The following is a 21,080-nucleotide window of genomic DNA, read 5'->3' on the forward strand; positions in this document are numbered from 1 at the left end:
TCTGGAACCTGTGTTATAATATTTTATTCAATTTAATTGCAACATTTAAACTGGTGGCAACCCTCTTCAAAATTATTTTTGTTAAAAATCTTTCTTTAATTTTTTTCTTTTGGCACCTGTAACCCTCAGCAAAAATGCTTTTGGGAAAAAGCTTACATTCATTTTTTTTGTTTGGCACCTGCATTTTATTATTTTACTTAGCCCTCATTAAATTGGATTTTAAATTTCAAACAAGTGACGGCCCTTTTCTTAATTATTTTGGGAAAAATCTTTGTTTAATTTTTTTGGCACTGTATTGAAAAGTGGTGTCAACCCTCTTCCAAAATATTTTGTCGAAAAACGTTTTCTCAGAACTTTTTTGCACCTTTAGTTTATGATTTTACTTAAATTTTATTGTAATTTTCAAACTGGTGGCAACCCCTTTCGAAATCACTTTTGGGAAAAATCTTTCTTTAAATGTTTTCTTAGGGCCCCTGCATTATAATGTTTTATTTAATTTCTCATTATATTGAACTGTAACTTTTAAACTGTTGACTGAGAAGTCGACTAGCCAAAACACTTATTTAGTTGAACGATAAAAATCGACTAGAAAATCAAGCCGTGTTAAAGCACATTTAAATAAAGCTGTATCCAACCTTTCCCTTTTGAAGCCCCTACCAATATATTTGATTTAACTTTAATTAAATTGATTAAAACTTTTGAAAAAAAGTGGCCACCCACTTCAAAAAATATCCTACATGTTAACTCAAGCTACACAAGCATCCTATCGATGTGCAGGGATTGCCATGCAGTGATCATTGATAACATTCAAGCGACAATGTCCTGCAATGAACTTTTTATAAGTGACCGCTGCAAGACATTGTCTGTTATATGTCTTTGATAGGAGTACACCTGCATGACATTGTCACCAGTCTCTGGAACGCAGCTATTGTCAGCTATATGTCGGTTAGGATTCACAACAAGTGCGACGATGTCACTAAATCCTCATTAGTGACGATGTCACCGGTGACCATTTTCGCTACTGGGCGCAATAAAGCGACTTATGTATGTGTGCAGCAATGTGAGCTTGCGCATTATCATGGCTTAAAAAAGTAGCCCTGTACTTTCTTTTCGTTTCTATTTTCCAACAAATTTTCAAAAACTTTTGATAAGAAGTTTTCAGTATAAAATTTGGGAGTCACTGTTTGCCCAATGTCTGGAGGAATAGCAACTATGAGGTGGACTTGTACGTTTGGGGCTTCACACCATTGACTGCTCTGCTTAGTTTCCGGGTCATATTTATAAAACCAACCTTCGTCACTTCTACAAAACGGACATGAACCTCCTCCTAGCTCTCACTTAAAATTCGTGGGATCTATCGAGCAGATTTCTTCGTGTATTCCGCAATGTTCGCGATATAGCCATGACATTCACGATTGAGAGAATACAAAGGTTGCGCCGATCTCGGACCGCTATTCCTCTCTTAACGAATTTGACAGAATCGTTGTTTGCATGACGTCACACTTGTGCAACTTGTTTATGTTTTCTTTGCAACATTTTTTCTTCTTCTTCCATTCTTGCTCACGTTTTGGCATTTCTCTCTCGCAATTGCACCTGTGTGACGTCACACAAAAGTTATTCTCAAAAATCCTCTCTGATCGGCGCAATCTTGTATTCTATCATTCTTGCATGACATTCACTGGCTATTATTTTGTGTGATATTCGCGAATTTTCGTCAATTTGTCCCTTAATCAGATCCACATTTGTCATGTCGGTCGACGATATTGGCCGCCATTCTGAGGCTCGTTCTCCATGGAAAATGTCCAGTCTGGAATCTTTGATACCACTCACTTAAGAGCTGATGCGATTTTCACGTTGAAAGAATTGCATAAAGAATCTCTTTCTATGTTGGCTACGGAATTTCAACCAACTTTTCGTCACTAATTTTGCATTTTCTCGTCGCTAGTCTTACCAATTTTTCTGAAATTTAGAACAAAACTGCTTAATATTACTAAAAAACATGTCTTTAGGTTTTCAAAACCACTAAAAACATCAAAATTTACTGCATTTTTTTTAGTCGCCTCGTATGCTACATTATATATGCTCAATCTCAACATATTCGGCACAAAAATTGACGCACGCACCGTATACACTCCTCGCCGTCGCACTTGAATAGCTCAGCTAGAGCAGGTTTGTTGTTTTTCCGCCGCGAAGTGGCTTTTATAGCTCGGATATATAATCGGATGGTGGAACATCGACTTCATCGACATAGATTGGGGTTCGGGTTCATTTGCGCCACTGGTTTCAGTGCTGTTACATTCATCAATGCTATTTCCTCCATAGTAAAAGTATGTTCCCGTTAACTGTAATTTGGTCGCGGGGTTCTTCTCACAGGAGTTTGACCTTGAAACATTCCGTAGATCACCGTTATTCCCCTAGAATAGCATCTCAAGCTCTTTCCTCTTAAGCTCTTTCTCTGCAGCGATGTTCCTCATCATACAAGTAGTTCTTTCGGGATCGTTGAAATCAGCCAATTTCATCGACATAGCGGTACATAGTGGGCGGGAAATGTGGTACCATTTCTCGCATATGTTAGTTTGTCTAAAAACGCTCTCTGAGAGCGGGATTGAGAGCTGAGCGGCCGACAGTTGCAATTGCAACTTTTAAATCCGGACATTTGGCTGTACGGATTTACTTTTTCTACATCTTTATTTTCTTGAACATAGTGCTCCAGATGACTATGTTTTGACCCAGGCGAAGTCGGTAACGCTCGGTCCTTTATCGGATGTTCGTCGTGGATCAATTCTTGGTGAGGATGTCAGATGTAGCCTTCGTGAGGCCATCAACTATGCAGGCACATAGGCACCTTACCTATTAAGGGCCCCAGTGATTTCCCTCAAATCATAGTCCTTCAGACATGTTTCTTGGTCCTTCTCAATAGAAGAGGATCTCAATATAGGCACACAATCAGAACCCAGGCCGAATTTGGCAGACTAGCTCCACTCGCTCTATCATAACCAAAGGGCTTCACTTGGGTTTTCTATCACGTCTTACACTAGGGTTACCGCTTAAATATTTCATACTTAGTTCTCCATTCTAGCACCGACACCCTGTATACTTATGTATGCCACCAATTTTCCTGTAAGCGCTAAATCTCAAAAGTCAACAAATCGCAGGTTGGAGTGTGCCACCACCCACTTCCGGTGAGAAAATCGTATGCAAGTAAGTGAAAATGCTCTCTAAGAATAACAAAAAGTGAAAGGTTGGTGGCACTGCGCATGCCTTGTTTACATATGAGTTGACAGCACAAACAACTACACACGTATGTACATATGTATGTATAGAAAAAGATACGCAAGGAAACAGCTGCTTTAGATTTTTGTTGAGAACACACTTCAGTCACTTGGCGGCACTCAAAACGAACGGAAGTTGAATTATTTTTGCAAAGTACTACCAACACGAACACGCGCGTGTGTGCGTACATAGTATGTAAATACTATGTGTATGCCGTGAATAATTAAGGTGTGAACAACATGCAAAAAGGGGAAAGGCAAAATATAATTGCAGTGCGTAGTGAATTAGTGCTTGTGATAATGCGAATTAAATAAGAAATTTAAATGTAGACGCAATTTCTATACAAATGCTTGAGCTATGTATTTAAGTGCACATAAATCACCGGAAAGCTATAATAACTAGCGGAGGTGTAGAAAAGGGGGTCATAAATTAAGGTGAAACTTTTATTTATTTTCTATTTTGTATTATATTTTTAATACATATATAAGCAAAGAAACTATTCGTACTGCCTACCTCTTCCAGTTGACTTAGCATTTATATTTGTAACAAAACTGCAGACTTCCTTACTTGCCAGTTATAAACACAGCAAGGCGTTCAGCGAAGCGGAAAAAGTCAAAATTTGTGAATAAGTAATATATGTAAATTCATAGCCTTGCCTATTTGCCACTTGGGTAAAGCCGCTCAGTCAGTCGGATATAAAAATGGTAATTTTAGGTTAAAAGTAAAAACCACAAAACAGAAGTTACTACGTTATATTCTGTTCTCTATATACATATATATTTGTAGCAGAGTTTAGTTTAGCTTGCGTAGGAGTTTGTAATCCTTTTTTTCATGTTGTAAGTCAGTAAGTATTTAAGTAGCAAAAATTTGATGTTTACTACTAGGGATTCACTGTTTAAGTATATACATACATATTGAAAAACAAATAACTTTTAAAGAAAATTACGATCTGTTTGCCCTTTTTTCGGTGTTTTGCAATTTACTCGAAATTTTTGGACCAGGCACAAAAATGTAAGCTTCTGAAGAATCCCTCAATTTATTCTTAATGTAATGCTTTGCATCCACGCTGATATACATACATCTTGTTGTTGCTTAAACCACATGTGCTAAGTTATTAATTTAAATTTTGGTGTCTTGCGAAAGACGTTCTAGAAGGCTCTAAGTAGTTTGAAAATATTTTGAAAAAATTTTTCTACCAAATTCAACTAAATTTACCATTTAATTGAAATATATATAACATACTTTTGGACGAAAGATATTCAAAAAAAACCTTTGAAGGGGTTTGTTAACTTGTTAAATTAATTATTTATCACCCTGCACGATGAAAGATTTTTAAGAAAGTTCGTGTTTGACGATACTTTAGAAGCGGGTTGCCACCCTTTTGAAAATTCGTTCCTAGTTAAATTACGAACAAAATTTTCACATTTTTTACACTTACATTGTAAATAATTGTAAATTATTGTAAAATATAAACAATTATAAATTGTAAATTATTAACATTATTGACAATTATTTGCAATAATTTACAAGTAAATAATTATTGTAATTAATGTAGACATTTTACAGGCACAACCCTGGCTGAAACTCGTTGGTGTTCGCACCGAGACACTAAATATTTACCAATATTTATATTGTTTACAATTATTTACAATAATTTACTATTACTAATTGCTTAAAATTCTTTAAAAATCTACATTATTTCCACCAAAAATATCACCCTGTAAATATTTTACAGGAACTACCCTGGTTTTCACCCGTTTTAAATGTAAAATTTAAATCATTTAATAAGTTAAACGAATTATCCCCTTTTGCGATAACATGAAGGAGCCGCCAAAAGTTATATTCAATTTGTGTGATATATTTCAATATATACATAATTTAAATGAAATGTATGAAATTGAATGCCCTTCATTATAAAACGCCGCCAATTTCCAGTGATAATGGTGTTTGCGATTAAAAATCCCTTGGACATATATTATGGAAAGTTATACTATATTCTAAAGATGATTGTGTTACTCGCGAACTACAGTACGTCGCTGTTAGGTCCTTCAATAACTTAAAAATTAGGTTTGGTTTCTCAGCTCTCCAGCAATGCAAGATAAAATTCTGTATTTCACGAAGTTCGTTAAATAAATTCTGCGCCAAATATTTAAGTATATTAATGAATTTTTAATTTAGTTTTTTACTTAAGTTTAAATACTTAATATTAGTAAGTAAGCATTTCTTATAACCGCATTCAACGGAATTCCGGGAGTTATTACTCGGGTATTAAATTAATGAAACTTACCAATTAGGAAGTAAGTACTAATCTTTGTCATTTTCTCTATTACCGCTTGCATCAATATTTTCTATTTTTATGGTTTTCTATACATATCTATGTATTCCCTATATGAATAGTAAAATTGTAACAGATCGATGTCTGTACATTATAGATGTTAACGAGAAGCTATTATGGGCGGCCTTTATTAGAGCAACGGAAGCCAAATCAACCATTTTTAGAAATTGTTTCTGCCTCAATTAAGATTCAAATTCCTAGTACAACATGCGATGCGCAATCAGCCAAATCTGTCAGTAGGGCGGGCATGCAACTAGATGTTAGGGGCGTCTGCTATTGTTTTGGAGTTTTTTGCGATCAAAGTTAGCCATTGCAAATGTTGGAATCCGGCTGCAGGTATTCTTTCATTATATATCCCGAGAAAAAATGATATGTCTAACAAAAGCTATGTAAATCCAAATTAAAAAAAAGAATTACAAAAATTAGGAAAATAAAAAATGAAGCACAGCAACAATATCGTAGTTTGAAGTGTGAAAATAACCACAAATTAACGCGAATTCTTAGCCTATAGAAAGTTTCAATTTGATGAGCCACAAAACTGCATACTTGGATTTTTTTTTTAAATTATGAATACAAAGTTTGTTGTTGTGGGATTTTTTTTAAATTTCTCTACAAAGTTTGTAATGTGGATTTATATGGTGTTTAATTTTAAATATATAATTAACTTATACCTTAATAAAAAAAATTATTAAACATTAAGTCACCGAAAGGAAAATAATCAACACTGGTCAAGATATCGTGTCCCTATTTTTTACATAATTTAAAACATGTTCCCGCGAACACTGTGGATTAAAAAAAGAAACTCATGCAAGAAACAACTATAAATCTGAAAAATTGTAGTATTTAAGAATTTAAAATTAAAATAATTTATTTTCTCCTAAGACACGAAAAATACCAAAGGAAATTTTTATGGTCCCCTATAAACAGTAAATTTGAAGAAAATAAAAAGTGGCGTTTTTGAGAAAAAAGTTTTTTTTAGTTTTTTCATGAAATCGTATTATTGTTATCGTTTATCAAAATTTTTCACTTTTATTGTTCAGTTTAAAAAAAGTACAAAAAATGGGGTACAATAACCTTTACTGCAGCCTAATAGCTGAAAAATTAAGGAAACTACAAGGTTAAAAAAAATTGCTAAAAAATTATTTTTTTTTTACGAAATCTTAAAAAATTCGTACAAAATGCAAAAGTAATGCTATGGAAATTCAAAGAAATACGTGTTCAATTATTTTTCAATCAGGAAAACATATTTTATTCTGAAGTTAATTCTCGTTATACCATCGGATTGCCTGCATGATTCGAAATGGAACCAGTGATAAAATTTAATAAGTGATAATTTTAAATAAAGTCATTATATTTATTTATAAAATATTGTTTTATATTTAATTTCTGTGAATGGTGAAATGGTGTATTCATATGAATAACTTGTGGCGAACGTTCGAAAATGACCTTTCACATCCAATATGCGTATCGAACTGAGAACGAACTCATAACCAACCAACCTTGGTTTTTCAACGTTCATAGTATATTGGAAATACACTCGAAATGGGTTCGAAAAAATGAAAACCATAGAAGCAAGAGAGAAGGCGAAATCCAGCTCATTCACGAAGAGAAATATAAGACAATTAATCTCTCTCATTAAAGTTACAATTCGATAACGTGGGTTTTGTTTTACTGGAGAATGGCCAAGTTTTAGAATTGAATACTAACATATTCCACATTCATTATCGAAGGTAAGACTTGGAAAGAAGATTTATTTACCAATCATTTTCGAATTGTTAACCAAGCCGAATATTTGTTGCATTGTCTCGGTTGTGGTATAATTTTTTCCCTAAATTAGGTGCAATTTTAAAATTTCAATCTCTAGAGGAGAGGGTTACTTCTGGCTTCCTTGAAGCTTTTGTGCACCCCTCTCACCACTGTACATAGAGTAATTCTCAATTTAAGCAATTACGCTCACAAAATTGTGTATAAAATATTACTTTTAATGAGTTTCTATTGTCCACAGGCCATTGTTGTCGAGACAAAATAAAGCACAAGCGTCGCTGATGAATATTTGCCATTGTATGCGCTTGCATATCTATGTACCTGTATATCACCCCTAGTATTTTACTTGCAAAACACTGTTGCCGCCAAATTTTTGCCACCCTTGCAATATGCTTTTTGCGCCGACAATGAGTGCCAACAGTGTGAATAACTTTAATTAACTGATGGTGCGCCATGGCGTATGTGGAATGTGTTAAATGCCGTAATGGCGCATATGAAGACAAAAAATTAACAGCTGCACCTGCGGGTTGACTCGACTTCAAATTGGCTTATGTCTGGCTTTTGATGAACCCTTTTAACTAATATTTTTCTAAACATATTTAAGCATAATCAAGGGCAAGTGCAAAAAATATATGAAAGTATGGGTAATAAATGTAGTGTGCCTAACTACTTATATAGTCAAATGTATGTATGTATGTATCTACGTAGTTGGCATATCAGCACTAAATACAGCACAGGACATGCAAATTAATTGCCACATAGTAAAACACAACTTTTGTTTCGACAGTAAGAACTATGCGTGACACTGGCTCTCAGACAGCCACGAGCAATTTAATGTACACAAATGTAATTACCTTAATTACAGGCGGACGCATAAATGTATGCACACAAGTATATGTATAAAATTATGCATATACATATTCCTATGTACGTATTTATGTACTTTAGTGTAGTATGGAAAAGAAATGATACGTTAAAAAATAAGTATAGAAATACTTAAATAATTTAACAGTTTTTTTTTTTTAATTTTAAAAATTTACTGATTTTTTACATCGATAAGATGATTTTTCAAGTAAAATAAAAATGAAGACGAAGGCAGGAATCATTTTCACTTAACTGAACTTATAACAGCTTTATTTATGGCTACCAGTTGGGATTATCTTTTGTGGCCGTTTTCTTTTTAAAAATTTGGCTCAAAACCTATGAAAGGTTTTCAACCAAATTTGGACAACATATTTCTTATCGAAAATTGGTGAAAATATGAAGAAATTGATTGAGTTTAATGAGGCTTCATACAAGGGTATTTTCCAGCTCGTCTATTACGAATCAATATCAGATTTGGAAAATTCAAAAACTTTCAAATAATTAAAAAAATATTATAAAATTTTTGTGAAACTGCCGACAGGTGGATTTCTGAAATTTGTATTTATAGATCAATTTTGAAATGCAAGATTTGAAAATTTCAAAAACTTCGAAAAAATTATTAAATTTTTATGAAAATTTCTATAGGGATTTTTTTGGGTAGCTCCTTTTCAAACAATGACAGATATAATCAATCGAAAATAAAACAGTATTGGTATTCACCAAGTTGAGCAAGTGGCCTAGTACTCAGTCAAGAAGCAGTTTAGCTCAAGCAATGACGGTGGACAACTGTCGACCAGGCCACTTGCTCAATTTGGTGAATACCATTAATATGTACAAAACGAAAATCTTTAATTCCGAGAACGCTTGGCATCAAAGCTGATAAACCTAAACCAAGTGGATCTGGTAATAGTAATAGTGCAAACACAGCCAAAAGAACACTCAAAAATCCTGATTGGTTTGTAGAGTGCCTTAGTCTTGACAAGCAACTGCTCAAAAAATTCAAAATCATCTTAGAACTTTTATCGTGTTATTATCCAATTAATGTCCGCAATATTGCACCAAATTCTACTACACGGCAGTGACATAATTGGGTTCTGAAGATCTGCAGCGCTCATTCGGTGTCAAATTAAAATGTTCGGTCTGTAAATGTGCAATAAGGTTTTACTTTTTTCGCATGGAGTTGCCAACTTTTCAAAAATTTAATTCAAATTACTTAAAAAAATAAATAAATTATTTTTAGAGTTGCGTAACAATGGGAATGGGTTTGAGAAGTTGTTTTCTTAACTTAACCACAGGAGGGTTGCCACCTGTTTAAAAGATCAAATTCAATTTCAGTGAAGGGAATTAGGTAGTAAAAATATATATGACTATAAGGATGCCAGACGAAAGGGATTTTAGAATGTAGTAGTTTGAAAATAATTTGAAGAGGGTTTCTACCTGTTTAAAATCTCGAATTTACTTAACTTATATGGGTGTTTCCAGCGGAAGGTCCACCACGACAAAAAAAATAAAAGTTTTATATCTAACGTATTTAGGGGCCGATTTGTCTGCTTTTTAAAATATATACTGGCTATGTAAGAAGAATAATGTTTGCATAAATTGGTCTTCCTAGGTGGTGCCAAGGTCGAGATATTTCGAAAAACCGTATTTATGGTCCATGTGGTTGAAACATAATAAATCATAGATTTCTAATAAGCTGACCCTGAATTGGCGCTGAAGTCAAAATATAAAGTATATTCTACATAAAATACATGTTTTATTTGCGTTGAAAATTCATTTAAAAGCTATATTAACAAAAATATAACGATGGAAATTTATGTCACGTCACGCCACGTCACGTCACGTTTCACACTTGGGGTTGTAAAAGAGAATTGAAACAATTTGCATTAGTTCAAAAAACTCTAAAAACAACTAGAGTTGCTCCAAATCATATCAAAATAAGTTTCATCAAAATAGCCATCCACAATTCGCAGAGTTTTGCGATTTTGTAAGAAAAGAAAACAATCAACTTCCATTTTTTGTCACGTAACGAACCTCTCTTTAAATGCTTATATTTCAGGACCAAGCAGTTCGATTGATTTAATTTTTCGGTTAAATATAGAGCTATTTACGTGCTATACAATGGCCCAAAAAAGTAAAAGAAAACAAATGGTATTCCTTTTTTGTATCACATTGAAATCGTACGACTGTCATGTGCGCCACCATGGGAATGCCCATATACAAATCTTATAAATATTATTATTATTAAGTTTGAACAGTTGGAATATTTTAAGAAGGGTGTTTAAAAACTTACGTTCGAACTATTTAATGGATGAATTATTGAAAGATGGGTATAAATCAAAATTAATTTGAGAAGGCCTTATTTCTGAATTATATTTAGCGGGGTCGCTAAATGTTTAAAAAATCAAATTCAACTCAATTCAACAGTTAATTAAAATATGTATCACAATATTAGACCAAGACGAGTTAACAAGGTTTTATCTTGAAAATATATTTTTTTATCTTGAAAACCTTTTCGAAAATTCGAATTTATTTGACTCTTAAGAAATCTTTAGTCTCGGTATCAATCGAAATGGACTTGAAAAAGCTTTATTTCTGAAATATATTTAGGGGGGTTGCCACGTGTTTGAAAATGAAATGTTTAGTTTGAACGTTTAGAATATTTTCGAAGGTATCAAGAGAATTGTATTGTGTTTAAAAAGTTAAACTAAAATTAATTAAGAAGTTAAATTTATTATTATCATTAATCAAAATGCATTTGAAAGGGTTTATTTCTGAACTATATTTAACGGGGTAGCCACATGCTTAAAAAATCAAGTTCAACTTAATTCAACAGTTAATTGGAATATGTGTCACCAAAAAAAAAAAAAAAAGCATCCCGGCGAAGGAGATGTAAGATGATTTCAGTTCGAAAATACTTTAAGGTCATTAGATTTGCACCGCGCTTTGGGATTTCAAAAATCAGAAGTCAAATTAATGTCCTTGGCCTGTAGATGTGTGGTAAAGTGTATTTTTTTTTGAATTTAGAACTTTTTTTCTATCGGTACGGGTCTTAAATACGTGCTAATTTTATTCAAAAAATCACTGACTTATAAAAGTAATCTCATAAATGTACATACATACTTTACTGAGTTCTTTACTTTAGTCTTAGGGTGCTTCATTTTTAGTTACGTTTAGTGGCTTAATATACATATATATGTAAAATATTGTGCAGAAGGCACCATTGATTTTGTTACTGCGTATTTTTATTGCCGAATAAAAGAAAATTTTTTTTAGACTTTTATAAGACAAAATTTTATTTTTGCCCCAGCAAACGCGTGATTGCATAAATCATACTAGGGAGTCCATTACTATGTACAAAGTGCAGATATAAACATGCATACGTTGTTTGCTTCGTAGCTTTTATTTACACTTTTCGTGCAACCTTACAGTCTAGCATTTCGGCTTTGTTTACTTTTAGTCACATACTGATTGAGTAGATTTCACTGGTTCTGTTCAAATAAATGCAAGAAAGTGTAAACATATGAATTTGTTTATAGAGAATGCATTAAGGTGGTACTTATCTACGTAAAAAGTGAATGTATGCACAAAAAAAAATAGGAGTCGCTAAAATTTTAAACATTTTTATTATATTTTACAACGCAAAGTTTCGGAAAATGTTTGACATATAGAATCCGTTTAAACAATATGCCAAATTTATCCGATTTTATGTCAATAATGCAATTTTTTCAAACCCTGATAGCGACCGATAAAAGTCTGTTTACAATTTTGAAATTTTCGTGCGTTAAATAAAAAAAGGAGTGCAATATAAAATTTAGATCTCGATATTTTAAGCACCTCCCTAGCATGCATATGTATACGTGCCGAAAAGAAAAGTTTGCCGCGCACCCCTGAGTCTAAAGTATTTTTCAAAGGGCATTTCGAAAAAAAAAATTCGCCCGAACTCAGAGCACGCATTTACAGTCGGATCTTAAAGTATGATACATCGTTCTTGTTCGATAGAGGAGACCATTTTTTTCCGTTTCAAAAATCATTGACCTCAAGTGATACACTCCAGTACTTAACCACTAGATCTCCTACTATCCCAGCGCACCACCCTATTGTCACTATGGTAGAGCTCACCAAAAATCACTAAACTTTTATTAAGAAAGTATTTTTGTTATTCCAGTAAAACTATTTTAAGCATTTTTCTTTATTGCAGATTGTAGGTGTCACAGAAAAATGTAAAAAGGCTATAGCTAGGCTCGACCAACAAAAAAAAAAAAAAAATACTTTAAATCAAGTGTGTGGTGAACTTTTCTTACTTGGTTGTATAGTTGTGCGGTCTAATATGTATATGTGTTTGTTATTTATATAATTTTAATGTACTCATGCATCACTGGAGATGGTAAAAAATTTCCGATGTTTGCTTATTTCTTTGGTTTCTGGAGGAAAGACTGCAATCATGATAAAAATACAGTATCTAAGGTAGAACCGTTGAGAAGCATTTTTGGTATTTTTGATGTTTGCAAACAACATATGTATGCAGATAAAAAATAGAATTCACACACAATAAACAACAACGATTTCGGACAATTAAATTTCTTTATTTTGATAAGATTCTAAAATGCTGGCAACTTAAAAAAAAAAAAACAAAATATGGCCGCCGAATTGAAAGAGCGGTTTTACCTCACATGTATGTATGTGTATATTTATACATAGGAAAGTGTATAGAAGGGAACTCACTTTAAACTCAAACAAAAACAAGCGAGGTCAGGTCCTTTAGGAAATTTATCTAACTATAAATTTACTTGAAGTGGATTATGAAGGAACTAAAGGTCACTATTTTTTATCTGTGTATTTTCCTTAAGGAAGGCTTACTAAAAAATTTTACTAAAATTGGATTATTTTTTTTTTTTCAATTTTATTTAGCTAGCTATATATGGCAACCTGATGTTGGGCATATTGAAAAATTTAAGTATTTTCCAGCGAAATGACAGTCAAAGAGGCTGGCTATTTTTAACTCACCTTCCGCTCGCTAGTACTTAGAGCATTCTAGTCTCTATTCGGATGGTTTCTTGATCCATCTGTACACCAAAATACATAACTGGGACTAAAGGGAGGTGGTTAATTTGCGCAGACCTCTCGGTCTTGGGTTGCGAAGTGGAATTATATGCAAAAATAGATTTCTTTTAGCATAAATACGAAAAATCTGCATCTCTTCAACCCTTTCTGTTAACTATTCTCTTTAAGAGTATCGTCAGCGTTTGTGGCTGCGGCTGCTTCTTAATCCTGTGACAGAAAGTAAGGCCTAGCTTCGAAGCTTATTAAATTTGATATGACAGTTCTGTGTCGTGTTTTTGGCAACACAACTATAGCGAAATAATCAGTTATCGTAAGGCTTAGCCTCTCCATTAATTAAACACTTGTATCGTAAGCACACTCTTGTAGGTTGGCTGAGGCATAATAAATATTTCGAAATTTTCTGGCCCTTATACTCTTAAGTTATTATATACGACTTTCGTTCGCGCCAATTTATAGAAATAGGATTGAACGTGTCCAAAAGAATTTGCTTGCTTTTAATCAATCTAAAGTCTTTGGGAGAAACTTTCGCTTTCTTCTGCTTATAATATCATCAATGGTGACATTGGGACAACTCTGTCTAGGAAAAATTAAGGCCGAAGTCTTTTCGTTCATTCGATACCCATTTTATAATATTTTACTTAACGGCACATCCATATTGTAATATCTTACGTAACTTATATATGTATTTACCTAATCTTAGTTTTTGGATGGATGGCAACACTACTCAAAATCAAGTGGAAGCTAAAGAAAAGGCAAACACTTACCGTTTGATACCAATTTTATCATATTTTAATTAAGTTAGATATTTTATACAGGTGGCAACCTTATAAGTACGGAGTACTTAATGTTTGATTAGCAGGAGAATGAACGGTTAATTTTTTTTCTCGGTTTATAAGATTGGCAACCCTTTTAACAAATAGCTTTAGAGTTTCCTGAAAAACCTTGCGTTGCATACAGGCATTGCTTCATTTATTTAGCGCATATAATTATTTCATCACATTCTATAGATAGGTGGCAACCCTACTCAAAAAACGTATAAGTCCTAAAGCTTTTTTATGCTCTTTATGCTTGTCACCCACATTGTGGCATTAAGGGAGCTTGCATTTTTCAATAACCGTTATTGTAACCTTTTAAGGTGGCAACCCTACGGCTAACTTTTTTGTTTCAAACCACTCCAAACACGTTTCGCTTTAATGTTAAAGTTTAAATATAATGTTGAAACTTTATATAATTTTAAAGCTTTGGATAGATGGCAACCCTATTTTTAAAGTTTTTTTTCAAACCTTCTACAGTATTAAATAAGGTAGATTTTTTCGTAACCGTTATTGTAACTTTTTTTAAATATTTTGTTCAGTTCCCTTTAAACGCTTTTGACTTTAATGTTGAAATATAATATACTGTCAAGGCCTTTATATATTTCAAATTTTTAGATAGACGTCAATCTTATTTGTCAAATTTTTTGGTGGCAACCCCACGGAAAAATATTTTTTTGTTGAAATCTCTTCAAAGGTTTTCGGCTAAATTCAAATATACTGTAGAGCAGGCGCGCCCCCCGACGTAGGTAGAACTCATTAAGCAAGTGCTCGCCACTTCTGGCCGCTGCTACAAGACGAACAGCGAAGGCGCGGATCGGAAACAAGTCCTTACCGCCTGTTCAGCCGAAAAAGGAACGCGCGGGTGGTTTCGAATCCCGTCCATTCCCACCGGAAAGATTGCTGCTCTAGACCCTTTAAATAATTTAAAATTTTTGTAAAATATATTATAGAAAACAAACTCAACAAATTCGTAAAACATAAAATTTTTATACATACAGTGGCGGGAAAATAAACAGGGGCGCGACATTAAAAAAAAATTTGGCTATTTTTTTTTTGCTTACATAACGCTTATTATCGCTTTATGAAAGTATAGATCGTTACCTAACAAAAACCATGTAAGTCCGAATTTCCAACTTTGTGCAAAAATTTGAAAAATGCGACCAATCTCCATAAAAATTTCAAACTTTTTAATCAGAATGTTTAGAAAAATGTTTGGTATGGAGTTTCTTAGTCCACTACATATTAGGGTAGTAAGGTGCAAGTTTTAAGTAGCTAAAAGATTCCGGAGATTTTTGATAGTTTTTTTTTTTCATCCATACGAAAATTTAATATGGTCGACAATTTTTTTTTACGTGGTTAAAAAACTTTAAGCAAAAGAAAATTATTAAAAATAAACGATATTTTTCAGCAACTTCAAACTTATAGTTTACATACCAAAATATTTTGTTAAGATTCGGGCTTACATGCGTTTTCGTTAGATAACGAGCTATACTTTCATAAAAAAATCAAAAACTTGTTAAAATGTCGCGTCCCTATTTATGGTACCGCCGCTGTACATATAAAAGAAGTAATTACTTAAATATTTCATTTCTAGTTACCGAGAAAAATCGAATTAGCTTTTGCATACGTATTTTGTGTTCAAGCACGCACACATATCACCCCACATTTTAAGTATGCAACTTGAAGAAATTTTTTTAACACTTTTTACTTCCAAGAAAATATAAAGTCGGATTGTGATTGCGTGAAAAAACTCAACTTGTCAATTGAAGGCTTAAGTGAATGAATGGCATATGTGAAGAAAAGATTTGCGTTTACATTATTCAATAGCTGCTCAATCGGAAGCACTGTAGAAAAAATTTACAAATCAGCAATGTACATTAGGGCGGGTCGAAAATCTAATTTTTCTCAAATCCCTTGGTAATAGTGAAAATATATTGTATCATGAAGTCAACAGCAAGCCTGCGAAATATTAGTCTTTCATTTTAATTGTAAGAGCCCGCGCATCGACCGCCAAGTGACCCACAGCACACTAGTCGAATAAGACCAATTCTTGTTAAAAATTCTGGGTTTAGCCAAAAATTTTGGTGCATATTATTAGATAATGAATCCTTTAACGCAAAAGATAAAGTCAAGTATCATTTTCTCTTGATAATTGCACTGGCCTATAGTCAAAAGATGTAAAGAACAATATTAATATTGCTGGCGTGCATTTAGATCGCTTGTTCCAAATATTCTAATCCTTTTTTAATATTAGCTATAGTTTGCGATTTTTTGCAAATTTAGGAACAATTTCGGTAGCTCTAATAGAATAGCCATTATTATCCATCATCGCGGAAAAATTTTGTTTATGCAAATTAGTATGGAAACACTGAATAGGCACAACTTCTAGACACACTAATTGGTTTACTTATGTTTATGCATACAATATAAAAATTGCAAATATAAGAAAATGATAAAAAATGTTGTTCAAGATTTTTTTTTATTTTAAATAATTTGTTTATAATCTGAACTATTTTAGTCATATTATTATCAAAAATCAGTAACATTAAGGTTCGCCTTAAATTTGTTAATTATTACGCACCGATCGGGTAACATTTACCAAAGTTATATCGAAAAACTTAAGTGGATTTCCAGTTTTTTTCTAAAAAAATGTCTCTTCAATTGTATAAATAACCTTTAAATAAAAGAACCGGATTACAGAAAACAGTGCAAGCGAGTGACTTTTTTCGTTCAAGCTGAATGCAAAGCAATATCGTCCAATTGGAGAGTCCGCAAAAGGATATGTTAAAGACTATTGCATTTACTTACAGACACTTTTTCACATAATGGAATTAACTAAAATATTTATGTATATCTAAACACTTATTGCACGTCCCCTACTTTCATATAACGGCAAATTTAGAAACCGCGAAAAATGTGCTTCTTCGGCGACTAATGAAACCATGGAAAATGGACTTAAAATGGGCGTTTCTCACCCTAACTGTAATGTATGTAAATACTTATATGTTTGAAACTACTATTAACTTGTCGAACGATTCCTAATCTTTGACAATACATTCATTCACCACGATCTTGAAAACTGACCAAATCGGCGTGACCAAGTCCATGGTCATTTTAATATTACTAGTGTTCGCCCAGCGGTTGAAATTCAACCGCTAAAATTAAGGATAGTTTATGTGAGTTGAGTTGAGCTGAAATAAAATTTGTTGGAATGGGTTAAGCGGAGGGGAGTTTAGCTTAGTACTTAGCATTACATAACATAGAATAGCATTAGATTCAATAACATAACATATGTAGCATAACACATCTCAATATAACATCGCACATTCTTCAGTTGTATTTCCTTTTTATCCCTATCACTTTCATCCTCTCTATCTTTGTCTCTATCGCTTTTAATGTTTATGTTTATGTTTATCTACACCGTCATGTTCATGTTCATGTTCAAGTTCAAGTTCAAGTTCAAGTTCACGTTCATGTTCACGTTCATGTTCATGTTCATGTTCATTTGATATATCGTGATGTTTATAACAATAACGCATTCCATAGATATTACAAGCCAAAGTTTCATTTTCAAAATTCATACACTTTGATTCAATTGCGCGGGCTAAGAATAAGTTTTAAATTAATCTTTCGTGGCCAAAAACAATTGGCTGAGACCTAAGACATCATAATATTACTATTACAATGCGGTCAAATGACTTTTATTTTCCCCCATACCAAATCGACCCAGCCTAATGTACATAAATACATACATAATACATATATACTAAATATACAAAACAGCATTCGAGAAAAAGTATTGGAAAAATGGTTGTGCAACTGACATTCATCGTGAATTGGTTTATGTATGCGGATTGTGATTCGATTTCTTTGCCTTTTTATTGAAACCATCTTCAAGGTGAGAAATTGGCATTAATTTTAAGCTGCAGATTTGCATACGCAGATGAATGCACAGATAATATGGCACGTGTTGAGAGTTCATACAACAGCGTGTGAGAAGGCTTTATGCGACATACAATACATGGTTGTCATAGACATACACAAATACGAGTACATATGTAAATGTGTGGAGGTTATAATTGGCTTAAAGGTATTTCTAAAAAATCTCATTGCTATTTGAATGCCAGATAAAATGCAAATGCTGAGTTGAGATTTTTATGTAAACAAAATGCGTAGGAAGGGGAAATAAGTAATTTAAAGCATTGAAGGCAAAACCGAAAGTATAGATGGAAGACATTTTTTTATGAAATTAATTTCATTTCGAGACTAAATATAAGGTAAGAGAAGCGAATCACCTATTTTACATTTGCCCTTGGGTTTCAAAAATTTCCATCTTGCCATAATTCAAACCAAGCACTTACATTTAACATGTATTTTTTTTATTTGCTTAAAATATGTCAATGCTATAATTTTATGATTGCATATTAGCCTTAAACACGCTACCCAAACCTCAAAAGCCACTTCACAAAAAAATTGTCTTTGTCAATCCTATTTATTTGCGTAAAATTCAATCAATTTACACATCATTAATCAAGCGTTTCATATGCCAAACCCCCACCCTCTCAGCTGCTGGATTTTCAAGCAACACACACACACACACACATGCGCGCTCGTCACATCAATAAATCAAAGCTGCTGCATAACCATTTTTTTCATGCATTTTCAAACTCATTATGACTTTCATAAATCTCTATTCATTGCCCATAAAGGTTGGTAGTGGCAACATTTTAACTGAATTTTACATGCAGCATCTGTAACGCATTTGGCATGCCATTAAAGCTGCCATCAACCAGCCTGTTGCTGCATACGTACATATATATGTAGCTACCCATCCACAATGACTTAAGCAGCAATAGCATCGCCAACAAATTTTCTTAGAAAACCATTATTTTGCATTCCAATCTCTTAGCGACATAAAATGACACCCTTAAACAAATATTTAAGAGCTTTTCATCCGTAATTGGCAGCCTTATTTGCAAGCTCATTCGCTTTTATGGCGCATTGCTCCACCCCTCCGCCGTCATTGAGTTGTTTATTCAACGTAAATGGGAAAATAATCTTTTGAAATCCAGTAAGATAAACAAATTATTGGCGGAATTTTATTTGGAAGTATTTATGTATATATTTGTTTTTAAGAGATAATAAATTACTTGTTGTTTTAATATAATAATGCGAATAAAATAAACTGATCTATGAAGAGAGTGCTTTCTATGGGTGCCAATAAATTAGAAGGAATCGAGGTTAAGGATAAAATATGAGTCTTAAATTTAGCAGACAGACTTCACACTGCTCTCTGTATTATATTTATGCAGTAAAGTCGTATTTTTTTCCTTATATGATCTTGTGGGCATCGGAGAAGCATGACTTTAATTTCATTTTCGAGAATGATCGAATTCGAAGAAAAGTGATGAAAGTGAAGAAAATTCCTTTACTACTTTTGGTTTTGTTCCGAGTTTTATTAAACTTACAGAGTACAGGGCAAGCATTGCAAAGCCGGCGCATTTTCAATTTCAAAAAAAAAAATCATAAATTGAGGGCTTGGTGGGCCAAAGACTCTTGCAGGCGATCTGTTGGAAGTAATATTGAAAGAAAGGAAATGTGTTTGATAGCAGAAGCTGACGCACAGCATCGCTTGGAAGGCTGCCAGAAAACAAAAGATACACTGTGAGAAAAAATTTTAATTTAAAAAGAAACATGCTAAATTAAAAAAAAATATCGTCAATGTTTTTGCAAAAGCGCCTAACTTACGGCACTCAAATTTGACAGGAGAGCGAAAACACGGGTTTCCTCTGAAGGAATTGCCTTGACAGGCGGTATTTTCACTAACCATTATTTTACAAATCGGTTGTTTTGATAAAGATTTTTATGCATAAATCTCGATGCCTGTAGTTAGAGGTTATTAAATCCCATTTTTGCAACTGGTCTATGGGCGGTTTTCCAAAAACATCGAGGATATGCTTAGGAAAGACCACCGACCCCGGTCGTAATAAAATTAAGTATAAAAATTTTAGTATTTTGTATGGAAATATTCAATTCAAATACGCTCATATTAAAATTAAGCGTTTTTCACTTCACGGATGCTTTTTCATAGTTAAGCTAAACAAAAAAAAAATAATTTCCACGCAACTTGCAATGGGATTTGAACCATGACCCTTTGGAAATTAACAAATTGTGGCAAGCATCTTTGCGCACTCAGCTGCAGCCAGACATGTAATTGTGCTTTCAAATGTAAAGTTTGAATCAATACCACAGCACGGGTGCGTGGTATGAAAGTATCTATATATATAAAATTCAAATTATGTATGTACCTATAGACACACTTGGCTCCTAAACGAATAAGCCGATCGTAACCAAATTTTACACACGCACTGGATATCTTCCAGGGATGGTCACAGGGTAAAAAATATTTTGATATATAAAGGGGGCGTGGCACCTCCCATACAAATGGAATTTTTCATTGTCCTTATCTCTGGAAGTATTTATGTTAGACCACTGAAATTTGGTGAGGGGTTATATGAGATCGATCCCTACCACCTCCAAAAAAACTGGGGATAACGAAAAAGGGGGCGTGGCACCTTCCATACGAATGAAATTTTTCACAGTCCATATCTCTGGAAGTATTTAGGTTAGACATCTGAAATTTGGTGAGGGTTTATATGAGATCGATCCCTACCACCTCCAAAAAAACTGGGGATAACGAAAAAGGGGGCGTGGCACCTCCCATACGAATGAAATTTTTCACAGTCCATATCTCTGGAAGTATTTAGGTTAGACATCTGAAATTTGGTGAGGGTTTATATGAGATCGATCCCTACCACCTCCAAAAAAACTGGGGATAACGAAAAAGGGGGCGTGGCACCTCCCATACGAATGCAATTTTTCACAGTCCATATCTCTGGAAGTATTTAGGTTAGACATCTGAAATTTGGTGAGGGGTTATATGAGATCGATCCCTACCACCTCCA

At 33.5% G+C, this 21,080-nt stretch overlaps 1 protein-coding gene across 1 annotated transcript in view; it reads left to right on the top strand.

The window, feature by feature from the left end:
• Window positions 1-3,397: 3,397 nt before the first annotated feature.
• The window catches only part of LOC118740084, an 82,716-nt gene continuing 65,033 nt past the window's right edge, over window positions 3,398-21,080 (top strand). Inside the window, exon 1 of the mRNA XM_036471581.1 lies at window positions 3,398-3,707. The gene's annotated coding sequence lies outside the window, so the exon portion shown is untranslated. The remainder of the gene's footprint in view (window positions 3,708-21,080) is intronic.

Source organism: Rhagoletis pomonella, unplaced genomic scaffold (assembly GCF_013731165.1).
Source record: "Rhagoletis pomonella isolate Grant_MI unplaced genomic scaffold, Rhpom_1.0 Rhpom_scaffold_00001, whole genome shotgun sequence".
Classification (NCBI taxonomy): Eukaryota; Metazoa; Arthropoda; class Insecta; order Diptera; family Tephritidae; genus Rhagoletis; species Rhagoletis pomonella.